The sequence below is a fragment of the Mytilus californianus genome, unplaced genomic scaffold (genome assembly GCF_021869535.1).
Source record: "Mytilus californianus isolate M0D057914Y unplaced genomic scaffold, xbMytCali1.0.p SCAF_3, whole genome shotgun sequence".
Lineage (NCBI taxonomy): Eukaryota > Metazoa > Mollusca > Bivalvia > Mytilida > Mytilidae > Mytilus > Mytilus californianus.
This window is the reverse complement of record NW_026262679.1, coordinates 116,667,623-116,683,254: the sequence shown is the minus strand read 5'-3', so window position 1 is coordinate 116,683,254 and position 15,632 is coordinate 116,667,623. Positions and strand designations below refer to the sequence as shown.

General features: G+C 33.8%; 1 protein-coding gene across 1 annotated transcript in view; it reads right to left on the bottom strand.

Annotated features, from left to right (window-relative positions):
- Nucleotides 1-15,632, bottom strand: part of LOC127735916 (angiopoietin-1 receptor-like) — a 119,318-nt gene that overhangs the window by 54,743 nt on the left and 48,943 nt on the right. The window lies entirely within an intron of this gene.

Sequence of the window (15,632 nt, the reverse complement as noted above, 5' to 3'; positions counted from 1 at the left end):
GATGTTTATCACAGTCATACAACTTCGTTTGATTTTTTTCTGTTCTTATACCATGTTTGATCCTGATAACTTAATCATGTTTTGTGTAAGTTTAGAATAATTAGCAACATAGTGCAACTGTAATGCAAAAAAGAACATAATTGTAAGGATACATGCACCAAGCCTCATTTCTTCGACAAAAGTCGAAATCAAACTGACAATCCCATGCACAAAAATAATACGGACAAAAGACAAACAACAGTATAACATACACGTGTATTGTGTTATTTTGTATCTTAACTTATTATTTGGAATGAACTTAAAGTAAGAAGCAGAAAAAACATATTTTAGTGCCAAACATATTGTATTGACATCTGTCTATTCTTTGAGACAGTGTGTTCACTCTAGATAATTTGTTTTGTCTATGGATTTATATCTATATGGACGCATCAGACAAAAGTCATAATTCAATAATTCGGAAATGTAAACGCAAATGAAGATTTTGGAGTAGAACTTTAGAATGTTTAGGAATCGATATCTGATTGGCACTGCTGGTTGAATACACCTCGAAATATCAAACCGACTAACGACGGAGTCTTGTATATGAAAAAAAAAGCTGTAAACTCTTGCTAGTCGTTAGTTTTTTTTTTCCATGGCATTGCCAGTTTGTCTTCATCTTATTAGTTTGGATATTCTTTTGGGTATCTTCTGCATCTTGGACTTGTTAAACAGTGATAACTCTAGTTTATCGACGCGAAAACTTTTGAAAACAATGTTTTTGTTGCGGCTAGCCATAAAACAAGGTTCAACCCACAATTTTTATTAAAATGTCCTGTACCAAATCAGGAATATGTCAGTTGTTATCAAATAGTCCGTTTCTATGTATGTTGGCGTTCGTTTTTGTAGCAGTTCAGCGTTTCCGTTGTTCCGTTGTTTTCCTCTTATAGATGATGTGTTCCCTTGGTTTTGGTTTGTGACCCGGATTTGTTTTTTCTTAATCGATTTATGACTATTGAACAGCGGTATACTACTGTCTCCATTTATTTGTATTGCTCAGTCTATGGTTTTGTATGTAGTGTTTTGTGGACTTTTCGTCGTCTTTCCTTTTTTGCCATGGTGTAATCGGTTTCTTTAGATTAACGAGTTTTGAATGTCCCGTTAGTATCTTCGGCCTCCTTTGTGTGGATCGAGATGAGATCTTTGAAACATTATATAATAAACCATACGTTACATCAGTACCAAGAAACGGTTCTTTGGTTTCTAAAATATTACGATTTTCCTCGGTGGAATGTATGTAGCAGATGGATATTCATGCATTATATATAATTAAATATTTGTATATTTTCAAAAGCACTACCACAATTGTTCCTGAGAGTTTTATTTTTACCAAACTATGAGTTATTTACTCTGTTAAGTTACTATCATTGTGATATATTGAAGTTTGCATATTTTGAGACTTCTTTTGTAAAATGATTAAACTTAAATTAAATAATAGTTCCAGTCTGTTTGTATGGCAAAATTCATATTTGGAGTTAAGTATAACTTCGTTGGCCAAAATATATCAATGTAGTTAAGACGAATAATTATGTCTACTGATTAGGTATATATCGTGTTACTCATATGATTGGCAATTTGCACAATATTTTAGTTTCAGATTATTTTCGAAAAAATTCCGTGTTTTAAAGTTAAAAATAAAAAAAATGTTAGTTTTTTGAAACAACGGGAAATTAAACGTATTAATTTATTACATGCTTCGTGATAACACTTGTCGTCACTGAAACTGTATCGACTCATCTTAATGTGTAATCATATGTTAGTTTTGAGCTCATTTTTCAATACCATTTTACCATAATAATAGAGAATGACAAAAATGTGATCATTGTTGTAGTCTCTTTTATCACAGCTGGTATCTTATTTAATTATTTGATTAATTACTTTAACTTCATTATACACTTCACAGATGGAAAATTGCTTCATAAAAAGTAATTATTCTAAATTAAACAATATGATTTAATCGTGCATTAGACTTACATGTTAAAGCTGAATTTTTAAGTTGGTTGGCTATTATATATTTTACACTGAGCGTTCCTGATGAAGGTAAATCAAGAAAAGCGCTTCAGACACATGACATTTATTAAGTGTCGTTTTGATTATTTGAATAATTATATCAATAATTTCATCATTTTGTTGTCATTTAGATAACTTTTCGGGTTAAGGATAATTTTTCATAAATATAGTTGACTTATGAATTGTAACTCATGTAATTAAAGGCTGATCCAAGGGTTTGAAATCAAAGGTCACGCCTACTTAAAGGGTGACAATTTATTGACGTCTAAAACATTTTGTAGCTCTTGTTTTCAGGATTAATATTTCCAAAAACTACTAATGCCCACCCTTTTCATAAACCATCAATTGTTTTTTTTTATATAATATTAAACAGAACGTTTATAAATGAAATAAATATTTAAGATGTTTGACATCAAACTTCATTAGAGGAAGATACCATGCGAATATTACAACCAATTTCAAAAGAAAATGACAACGTCAAAACAACGAAGACCGACAACACAAAGAAAAGTCTACAAAACAAAATATAAATTAAAAATAAGGCCGTTAGTTTTCTCGTTTGAAATAAGAACCCACAAAATAACAAGGATGATCTCAAATGTTACGGAAGGGTAGGCAGATACTGCTCCGTGTGTGCCATCCTTCGTGTTAACGTTGCTCATGTAATTTCAAATTCGGTGATTAACCTCATAAGTTGATTACACATTCGAGGAAAAGCGAACAAATTATGGTTACGACAATTTGAATATATAAAAGAGAGGCGAAAGATACCAGAACGACATTCAAACTCATAAGTTGAAATAAACTGACAACGCCATCGTTAAAAAAGAAAAAGACAAACAGACAAACAGACAAACAAAAGTACTCAAAAAACAACATAGAAAACTAAAGATCGAGCAACCCAAACCGCACCAAAAACTGGGGGTGTTCTCAGGTGCTCCAGAAGGGTAAGCAGATCCTGCTTCACATGTGGCACCCGTCGCGTTGCTCATGATAGTACAAACCCGGTAATAAGTCTAATTCGGTAGATCACAGTCGGTGAAAAGGGGACGGGATTGTAGTTACGGCATAGGAACATATCCACTATCATCTGTGAAACGGATATTCCATAACGGTCAACCAACTCGTGATGGCGTCCGCAAAACTTACGAAGGGGTGATTTCAACTTCACCACTTGGAACTCATGGTTTAATAGTTTCCTTGTGAGCAGCAACCCTCTATCAAGGAAATCATGATAGGAAATACAAGCCCTGGAATATCATAGCAACTGGGACATATATGCTTCGTATGCAGGCGCTGCTGGAATGTTGCTGTATAGAAATGGAAAGTTCACAATTGTGAAGCTGAAATCATCTCTTTTGTCGTAAAGTTTTGTTTTCAATCGATCCTCATTGTCAATTTCTAGATGTAAGTCAAGAGAGGCAGACTTAACTGAATCTGTTGTATCCTTTATCTCAAGTTCGATGGATAGATGTGTTCAACATAGTCACCAAATTTTGAATTATTTAGTGAGATCATCATCTATATAGCGGAAAGTAAAGTTAAAGGATACTGCTTACTTCTTTTCTTTCTTCCTAAGAAGTTCCTGTATGAAGTCAGCCTCTTATGAATGAAGGAACAAGTTGGCAAGAAGAGGCGCACAGATTGTTCCCATGGAAATGCATATTGTTTGTTGAAAAACACATCCTCCAAACGTAACAAATATGTTGTCAATCAAGAAATCAAGCATCTTCATAATTTCAGTTTCAGAGAATTTTTTGTTTGAATCAGAGTGATTTTTTAACAAAGATAGATTTATCCCTCCATAAGACAAGATAATTGTATCTACGTTGGCCATTCTATTTTATGAAACAATTTGTCTTTTAGTTTGGAATGGGGAATGCTTATGTAAAGAGAAGAAAAGTCAAATGTTTTAATACTATTGCAAGGTGAAAGAGTCTTAGATTGTAGGTACTCTAAAAGATCTTTTAAATTTTTTTAGTATCCACATCTGAGTCACGCCACCTCTAGAATAGGTAGTTTCACAATAACTTTAAAGCCTGGTCTTAATTACTGATAAAATAGATGTTAAAAAATTAGACAGAGGTTTCGTGGAGCACTTGAGTGACTCAGCAATATACCGTGTTTGTAAGGACACTTATGTAGTTTAGGTATCCAATACAGTAATGGAAGATAAAGTTCTTCATCTATGATTGAAATTCCAAAGGAACATGGAACAGACCTATGATTAACCAGGATTTCCTCTTTGATAAGTGTCGTGAGGGTATATGTTGAGTTTCCAAATGAATTGTCAATACCTAATTCATTTATCAAGCAGTTTATGTTATGTGATTTACACACAAAAACAATGTTGTTTTGGGCTTTATCTGCGGGGACAACAACATATTTGTCATGGAGGTACGACAGGTGTTTCGCAACATTTTGGTCTTTAAAGATTGATGAAGCATGGGTATTAATAGACCCATTCAGTTTCTTAATTCTGATTTGTATCAATGACCTCACAGCCTTAATCCATTCGGAAAGAGTATCTATGTCTTCTTTCTAGCGTTTAACCCACTGCCTGGCATAATCATTGACTGACTATATCAGTATTTTGAAGTTGTGCTTCCAACTGATGGATTTAGGCTCACGATATTTCGGGCCTTTTGATAGCATATTTCGCAGAGAATTGTTATTGTTCCAAGATGAGGATTGTTAGTCCTGTGATATTATTTAGGTCACCGGTAATAACGTGGCGAGCCTGATTATAAATGAATGGGGAACTATCACAGGTGCAATCAAGAGGTTTAGACTTGAAGTCGTCAATATTGAGATCCTGTAACACGTGACTTTTATTGAAAATTTTAGTTTAGGATCTTTTCTCCTTTTCATCTTTTACAATGCGAACTGGTTTGAAAATTCTGTGACTTGCAATATCCGAAATGATAGCTGTAAGTTTGTATTGGTTTAAGTAACAGTGGTTTCCAAACATAAGCTTCGTGCGAATGTGATAAATACCTAACGCCTTTTTATAAATGAATGCTGGTCATTAATAATGATAGCATGGAGAGTTGCTGGTGTATAATGACTCTGACCATGACTGCGTCTACGTCGAGGAGTAGAGTTGAAAATGTTCATCACATTCACCCAGCTACAGGAAGGACTAGATAGAATACCTTTACCATCAATTTTGTCATTGCAACCATACGGTTTCGCAGTTCCCAATTGTCGAATCCAGTAGTCTTTTTATTTGTCTACGGAGAGATGTTGCAAGATGAGGATTGTTAGTCCTGTGATATATTTTTTCGATGATGCGAACTTGCATAGAAAAGCTTGAATGATCAGGCTGGTTAAAATGCTGGTAAACAATGTCGCTTGCACTGTGGTTGATGTCTGACACATTGCCGCACATACGTTTCTTTAGCCTTCCATTCGTATCACAGACGTCTCTAAAGGTTACACTCTAATCCGTAGACGACATTTGTTGATTTACAATCCGATCATCGTAACTTCTGGCAAAATAAGACTTTTTAGTAGGGATGTCAACTCGGTGAACAATTACTAATCGAGTACTCGTTGGTTTTATCGAGCGATACTCGAGTACTCGCACGGGAATATATCTACAACACGGAAACACGTATTTTACATTCAGTGGTTTGTTGTTCAACGGACGAAAAACCATCTTCATAAGAAAATGGGACAAGGAATTACACACCATATTTAATAGCTCATTAGCTACAAGTACTAATTAAGTAAAACAACAATAATCTAATCAAATAATTTAATGAGCACCTATTTAGAAATCAGAAGGAAAAACCATATCAAACAATAGTATTTGTTAATCGTTAAGAAAACACATTAACTGCTTACAAAGGCGTAAGGATTAGAAGTTTAACTATTCACTGAGGGTCACCAGAGGATGCAACGACTTGTCAACTATTATTGTAGACAGTCGGTTTTGCAACTTTGTAAATTACAGTCTTTCAGACGAAAATGTTTTCTCTGACGATACCGATGTGACGGAATGGCTAAGACAAGTTTAGTTTAAAGTGTTAGCCTAGGTATAACCAACGTATTTTCGGAGGCATTTTAAATGATAATTTAGCGCAAGCATTCGAAAAAAATGTATTTTATTTACTAGTATGATTATTCAGTGATGCCTATTTAATTTTCCGAAAGAAGTTCTCAAGAAGATCAATTTTATATAAAGAAGACAGCAACATTCTAACAGGAAACCGACTAGTCGAGTATCGTTTTGGTATTCGATACTCCGTTCTACCGAACGATACTCGAATACTCAAGTACTCGTTGACATCCCTACGTTTTAGTTAAATTAATAGTGAATTGAACATCTGTTATTCAAATTCCACAAGTTTTGCAGCCATTGGCTTCACATTTCGAAATGAGACAGTGTTGTTCAGATTCATCAAAAACCAAAATGTCTTGTAGAAGAACTGAACACGGCTGCGTACGTAGATTATTGCTGTTGTTACTAGTATGATGATCTGAATGTGTCATGTTAGGGATATTTGTCATGTCTCTTGATGAGAGGACACCTGCCATATCAGGCGACACCGTGTACATGGTGACGTCTGTTTCGGACCTTTTTATACTGGGCGACGTCCGAGCCAGTATTCTATTTGATCTTCGTAAATTCATGGATATTATGCTACTGGGGGATGATGTCCTCGGGGACCAAATGTCCACCAGGATATAAAACAGATAACCAATAATGGTCAAGCAATTCGTGATTGCGTCCATTAAATTGACGATGGGGAGACTTCAAATTTACCATTTGCAACCCTTGTTTAATATTTCTTTTGTAAGAAGCAACACCTTTATTAAAGAAAATAATTTTAGGAAATGCAACCTTTGGAATATTGTATGATTTGGGAGATATACACTCCATATGCAGGCGTTGCTGGAATTTTATTATACAAATGGAAATCACAATTTGGACAAATCATCTCTTTCGACCTAATATTTTGAGCTCAACTGACCCTCTGTAAGTCAAGATATAAAGCAGAATAAAGTATATCTTTGGTATTCATTATTTTAAGATCGATGTGTTCAACATGGTCATCATTATGTAGGTAGAGGACATCATTCATATAACGGAATGTGAAGTTAAAGGATAATACTAGCGTCTATTCATTTTCATAGGAAGTTTGTTTATAAGGACTGCGATATATCAATAAAGGGAATAGTCGTCAAGAAAAGGAGCACAGCTTGGTCAACTATGCCATGATGAAAGAGACTTATATTGTATATACATCTGATTCACACAGCCCCTACAGTAAGCAGTTCCACAAAACATTGGAACCCAACTTTGGTTAGTAATAAAATTGAGGTTAATAATTTGGAACGAGTTTTTGTAAAGCATTTAGCAGACCTTGCAATATGAAGTTGTTTGTATGGACACTTATGTAACTTACGTATTAAAGACAGTGAGCGAAGATCCAATTCTGTAACTTTTGTTAAAATTTAAAAGGAACATAGAAATACCTATATTGAATTAGGATTTCCTCTTTGGTAAGAGTCGTGAGTATATATATATAGTTTCCAAGTTAATATTCAATATCTGATTACTTTATTCAGCAGTTTATGTACTGTAAATTGCACAGTTGTTTTGGGACTTTATCTGTTGAGACAGCAACATATTTTTTTTATGGCGATAGGACAACTGCTTAGGAATATTTGGGTCTCTTAAGATCAATGTAGCATAAGTGTTCATATGCCCATTCAAATTTTGTATTTTTAATTTGTTTAAACAACCTAACAGCCTTGAACCGGATTAATATCTACGTCTTCTCTTGCGTTCAGTCAATTTCCTGACCTAATATTAGACTGAATCAATCAGTACTTTATAGTTGTGTTTCCACTTGATGGATTTTGGCCCTCAGTATTTCGGGTCTTTGGATAACACATTTCGCAAAGAAGTATTATTAACAATTTCCGGGTCATCAGTTATAATGTGGCCAGTCGGACTATATATGAACGGCTAGCTCGCACATGTACTGTAAAGGGTCAGAATAGAATTCGTCAATAGCGAGATTCTGCAACACGTATTTGTAATTGAAAATTTCAATCACAATTGGTTTGGTAAACCAATGGAACTCGTGATGGCGTTCGTGAAATTTTCGAAGGAATAATTACAACTTCACTACTTGAAACTCTAGGTTCAATATATTCCTTTTAAGCAGCAACCCTCTATAAAGGAAATAATGATAGACAATGCAATCTCTGGAATATCGTATCAACTGGGAGATACATCCATATCCAGGCGCTGCTGGAATGTTGCTACATAGAAATGAAAGTTCATAATTTGGAAGTTGAAATCGTCTATTCTGTCGTAATGTTCTGTTCTCAACCGACCATCAGTGTCAATATCTAAATGCAAGTCAAGATATGAGGCAGCCTTAACTGTATCTGATGTATCCTTTATTATTAAATAGATGCGTTCAACATAGTCACCAAACTTTGAATTATTTAGTGAGAGAACATCATCAATACAGCGAAACGTTAAGTTAAAGGTTAATTCTAGCTTCTGTTCATTCTTTCTAAGAAAGTAAGTCTGCCGCATATCAATTAAAGAACAAGTAGGCAAGAAGAGGAGCACAGTTGGTTCCCATGGGAATACCAATTGCTTGTTTAAAAAAACGTCCTTCAAACGTAACAAATATGTGGGAACTTTTTTTCATAATTGTGGCAATATGGTGTACAAGTTAATCAACCACTTCCTTTTCGATCTCAACTGAAGATGTCCCAATACTGTGTTCATAAGTACTTCTTGACAATATCACGTATAAGCACAATACAAAATGATTGATTGTAAGTGTTTAACGCCACTTACAGTACTTTTGGCTATATCATGGCAGCCATTTTTTGTTTTTGTGGAGGAAGACGGAGTTCCAAGAGAGAACCAGTTATCTTCGGTAGGAAAACTGGCAATTGTAGTAAATAAAGATTGAAATCGAACGCACCTGCAACGTTGGGGATTTGAACTCACGACCATGGTGTGCACAGGCTATTGATACAGTAGAGCAACTACTTTGAATCCCCGCACAATTAATGCAATGTCCAAAAAATCATCTACGATTTCGACAAGCGTCACAAGGCAGGTGAACTAGAGGAGCAGAAACTGTTGACGAATTCCGAAGCGAATGGGTTAACCTACTGATTTTCTTTGGTTTCGTTCACGTATTATTCGATCTGTAATTTTGAGTGCAGTGTTTTGTGAACTTAAGTTTTTGTCATTTTCTTCTCTATTTTTACTCGACTTTGAATTATAATGGCCTACTTTATGTCTTCTCTTTCTTTGGTCCGACAGTGTTTTTCTCATACTAAAATAATTATTATATTTGTTGAAAACACTTCAAATTTCAAATTCCTTAGTCATTGGATGCATACTGCAGGTCAACTGAGCATTTAAAAAAAATATCGTACAGATGGAGGCTAAAAAATTCAGTTTTTTGTAGGTATAAGTTAAGATTGCTTGCAACAATGTAATGAAGATTTAAATTACATGGTTGCTATAGGTTAAAAGGAAGTAATTAAAGATGACTGGCGCCACCTAGATTTCACACCAAAGATAATAGGTAGAAGTAAATTTATTTTCTGCTGCCCTGGTAATTAGAAATCAAAATTGAAATAGTGAGAAATGAGCGTTGGCCATTGGTGTAGAAATAGCGAGAAATTTGGAGAAAACTCTCTGTGACGAGTAACATTTTCTGCAACAAATTAAACAAGGGGTGTTCTTCATTCATACTATTTCGAAAATTCCCGAACCGTTGAGTACCTTTAAAAAATGCCATTTTTCTATCAAAAAAAGCTGCGGCACCATATGTGTTTTGCAGTTTTATTTACACCCAAAGGTGTTGATAATACAGAATTTGACATTTTTATCAACGGATCTTTTATAGTGAAAACGCAGGACCCAAAAAGGCTACCATTGTCGCCTATGTAAATAATTACTTCATTGTAACCTAAAGCGAAATAACGATTTCTGGCGCATCACTGTATTTTTTCGAGATATATTAGAATGGGATAGGTAAATTGATAAGCTACTAAGTGATAAACTGTATCAGAAGAAAATTGCTGATCACCATGAAACTATAGTCTATATCAAATTTTTACTGTTTTTTTATTCTTTTGCTTAAAGGGTAGGATTCATTAACCTACTGTAAGAATGAGAATTCTGTCAAGGACTCTGTCTTTAATCATTTCTCCTCATCTTAGATAACACTGCATGTATTTAGGCATATCTAAAAAAAGGGGGGCTTATTTTTGCTGACCTTAGCGAAGTTTTTGTATTTTTAATTGCCAAAATTTGCCAAAATGCCCCTAAAATAATAAAATAAGGTAAAAAATCAAAGGCTATTCATTTTTCCTCTTAGTATCGTCGAATTGAATATTCTATACACGGTTCATGTAAAACACATAACAGCAATGATAAATTCTTAATTTCAGCATTTTTATAGTCTATTTCATAAAATTTTATGACTCTCATGCAACGGTTTTCATATATTCGTGATAAAGACATATAAGTTGGACACAGTTATCAAATCATCAGCCTAAAGTCTTTAGTAGGCCTAAATCGAATTTCATTAATCAAACACCTCGTTTTAAACCCAGCCAAACAGTCAAAATATGCTTGTAAATGGCCCCAAGTCTTTAAAAAGTAACGTTTTCTGCCACGGGGGGTACCTGTAAAGAAAGTCTTTTTAAATGGTGAACAATTGTATCTTTAATCCAAAAATTTGAACATAAGCAGGGGTATATAGTAATCGACTAATGTAAAGGTTGCCTGATTTTATTTCAGTATATGTCAGTATAGGTTAAAAGGAAGTAATTAAAGATGACTGGCGCCACCTAGATTTCACACCCAAGATAATAGGTAGAAGTAAACTTATTTTCTGCTGCCCTGGTAATAAGAAATCAAAATTGAAATAGTGAGAAATGAGTGTTGGCCATTGGTGTAGAAATAGCGAGAAATTTGGAGGAAACTCTCTGTGACGAGCAACATTTTCTGCGCCAAATTAAACAAGGGTGTTCTTCATTCATACTATTTCGAAAATTCCGGACCGTTGAGTACCCTTAAAAAATACCATTTTTCTATCAAAAAAGCTGCGGCACCATATGTATTTTACAGTTTTATTTACATCCAAAGGTGTTGATAATACAGAATTTGACATTTTTATCATCGGATCTTTTATAGTGAAAACGCAGGACCCAAAAAGGCTACCATTGTCGCCTATGTAAATAATTACTTCATTGTAACCTAAAGCGAAATAACGATTTCTGGCGCATCACTGTATTTTCGAGATATATTAGAAATGGGATAGGTAAATTAATAAGCTACTAAGTGATAAACTGTATCAGAAGAAAATTGCTGATCACCATGAAACTATAGTCTATATCAATATTTTACTGTTTTTTTATTCTTTTGCTTAAGGGGTAGGATTCATTAACCTACTGTAAGAACGAGAATTCTGTCAAGGACTCTGTCTTTAATCATTTCTCCTCATCTTCGATAACACTGCATGCATTTAGGCATATCTATAAAAAGGGGGGCTTATTTTTGCTGACCTTAGCGAAGTTTTTGTATTTTTAATTGCCAAAATGCCCCTAAAATATTAAAATTAGGTAAAGAATCAAAGGCTATTCATTTTTTCTCTTAGTATCGTCGAATTGAATATTCTGTACACGGTTCATATAAAACACATAACAGCAATGATAAATTCTTAATTTCAGCATTTTTATAGTCTATTTCATAAAATTTTATGACTCTCATGCAACGGTTTTCATATATTCGTGATAAAGACATATAAGTGGGACACAGTTATCAAATCATTAGCCTTAAGTCTTTAATAGGCCAAAATCGAACTTCATTAATCAAACACCTCGTTTTAAACCCAGCCAAACAGTCAAAATATGCTTGTAAATGGCCCCAAGTCTTTAAAAAGTAACGTTTTCTGCAACGGGGGGTACCTATAAAGAAAGTCATTTTAAACGGTGAACAATTGTATCTTTAATCCAAAAATTTGAACATAAGCAGGGGTATATAGTAATCGACTAATGTAAAGGTTGTCTGATTTTATTTCAGTATATGTCAGTATAGGTTAAAAGAAAGTAATTAAAGATGACTGGCGCCACCTAGATTTCACACCCAAGATAATAGGTAGAAGTAAATTTTTTTTCTGCTGCCCTGGTAATTAGAAATCAAAATTGTAATAGTGAGAAATGAGTGTGGACCATTGGTGTAGAAATAGCGAGAAATTTGGAGGAAACTCTCTGTGACGAGCAACATTTTCTGCGCCAAATTAAGCAAGGGGTTTTCTTTCATACTATTTCGAAAATTCCGGAACCGTTGAGTACCCTTGAAAAATGCCGTTTTTTTTTTATCAAAAAAGTTGCGGCACCATATGTGTTTTGCAGTTTTATTTACACCAAAAGGTGTTGATAATACAGAATTTGACATTTTTATCAACGAATCTTTTATAGTGAAAACGCAGGACCCAAAAAGGCTACCATTGTCGCCTATGTAAATAATTACTTCATTGTAACCGTTAGTTCACGCCTGATAACAATAGTGTAACAAACGCGAATTACGGCTATTCCATCTTATTTTGTTAAATAATCAGGAGATGAGGCATTGATTACAAATGACACCGAAAACGTAATGACAAGGATGTAAAAAACTTCTCATATGCTTGAATAATGAGCTAAACCTATCCCTGTGTAATAAGCTATAATAAGCACCTGTATTGAAAAGGTAAAAACATCATTAATGAAATTTAAGCTATAATTGAGGCTTATTTCGTTAAGAAAAACACAATTACAGCTGACGACGTAAAAATGTATAACAAAAATACCGAACTCCAAGGCAATTTCAAAACGGAAAACTGACAAAATCAAACGCTATCAATGAATGGATCAAGTGAAAAACAACTTTCAAATTCCTGACTTGGTACATGCATTTTCCGGAAATAAAAATGGTGGGTTAAACCAGGTTTTACAGCCAGCTAAACCTCCCAATTGTATGACAGTTGTTTATAGTTCCGTTATATATTTAAACAACTGTTTTACATCCCGACTTCCAACAGGAACATAAGCAATGTGGCAATATTAAACTTGTTTGTAAGTGTCCAACCATCCTTCTTATCTAGGGAAGCAGTGTCACAGTATAATATCAAAACAATTAAAACATATATTGTTCGAGACAACATGTTAATTATGAGAAATTAAACGTCTATCAATGTTGCGAAAGTCTATAATAAAATCAAAATAAAATTGAAAAAAATAATTCGGCTTAAATTTTAGGAACCTTATTACAAAAGGGATATCATATTCATTTTTTTTGCAGGGATGTTGTTCATGGAAAGCGTAAATTTAAGATACGATCCAAATGAAACAAGTATTTTTTTCTGAAAGGTTATCAATTTGACAATGAAGTAAGATGTTTAAAAATTGCCTTCATCAGTATTTACAATAATTAAATAAATTGAAACATGACATATTATTTTGTTTTGCAAGATAGTGTGAACACTCATTGTCCTACATTCTGTCAAGACTTATAGTATCTTTTAGTTGAAATTGACTTTAAATACATTTCAGTAACTGCGAGTACTCTTAGAAAGGAATTGTGTGAGTTTTTTAAGTTAGAGGTTTGTTATGTGCTTTGTGGCGATCGTATGAGTCAAGTCACCTGAATCGATTTTAAAGTTTATTATATCATTCAGTTAAGTCATAGTTAGGAACAGAGTATCATAGACCACGGATATGTTCCAATTTTTGTAATATAATATCGTCCTCATTTCCACGGATGTAACATCATCGAATGAGACTAATCACCGAATTTGGAAATACCACGAGCAAGCTGACGGGTGCCACTAGTAGAACATTTTGCGAAACCCTTCCGGAGCACACGCGATCAACCACAGTTTTGATGAGGTTATTGTTACTCAGTCTCTAGTTTTCTGCGTAGTGTTTTGTAGTCTTGTTTGTCTTTTCATCGTCATCTTTTGTTTGTCATGACATTGTAGTTTCTCTCCGACTTGTGAGTTTTGATTGTTCCCTTTGTATCTTCTGCTTTGTTTTACACAGTACTAATGCCGAGTTTGAAATTGTCACTTATCATAGATGTTTTATTTCAACAGGCAATTTGATCTGGAAAGACTTTTTCAACTGTTTAGATTCTAGCCCTTCTAATGATGCTTTGGGTAGACCAATCACTCAAATTTGAATTTCAAATATATATGTCTTTGTAAATTACTAAATTAAAAGACATATATATATATATATATATATATATATATATATATATATGATATAAAAAATTTATCAGAAAAAAAACAATACATATTCGGGTTAAAGTAATTTTCTTACAGTTAATATAAACAAGGAGATGTTATATGACTGTCCATGAGACATCTTTCCACCGGAAAGTTGTCTAAACGAGGATTTTAACAACTAAATGACAATGTACGGCATCAAACATAGAACCACTACCATAACGTAAGTGAGTAATAAAAGGCCACAGAATGACAAACTGTTAACAATTCAAAAGCAGAAACCAGCTGCCTGATTTATAAAACAAATCAAGAACTAGAGATATGACAAACAGCGAACACCAACAACCACTGTATTACAGGTTTCTGATGTTGGTGAAACAGCACAAATCGTTGTTTTTGCATAATGTGAACTTTAGACACATTGTATTACAGCAAAAGTAGTAACTTCTTATAATGTTTATACAAGTACCATACTAGCTTTAGACGATTATTTGACCTAATGAACTTTTTCGCTCTTTTCTGAAATACAGTTGTTATTGGAAAAAAAGTTTGTGTTTGAGATGAAAACTATCTAACACTAAATTAATGAAGCTATATTATCAATTCCTTTTTTTCATTATTCAATTTTAAACGACTGAAAAATTTTATACTAGGCAAAGCTTATCTAAAAACAAGTGTAAATATATATAAATTAGTAAACCAATAGGAAACGAAAAATAGAAAACACATATATTTATTAGATCCCGGTTAAAACATACATAAACCATCTGCTGTTCGGGGCGAAAACATATTCAAATAATAGCTTTTAGAGCCTTAGAACTGCAATATTATAAGGAATAACGGGGAATCTAAATACTCCTCAAAAAAGAAAAACAACGCAATGATTTAAAGAAAACTTTGAACATTTCTGATATGTTAAGTTGACAAAGACACTACCATTTGACACGTTAACAAAATGCCCTTGCTTTCAAAAATCAGTTATACATGTTAAAATGAAAAAAAAGTGTTTCTGTTTGTTTTGTTATCAAATAAACAAATAAGGAGATGTGGTATGATTGCCAATGAGATAACTATCCACCAAAGTTCAAATGAAGTGGATGTAAGTAATTGTAGGCAACCGTACGGCCTTCAATAATGAGAAAAACCCTTACCGTATGGTCGGCTATAGAAGGCCCCGACATGAAAAATATGAAACAATTCAATTCAGAAAACTAACGGCCTAATTTATAACAAAACAATTTACGAAAAACAAATATGACAGACACGAACCAACGACAACCACTGAACTACAGACTCCTTACTTGGGACAGGCAC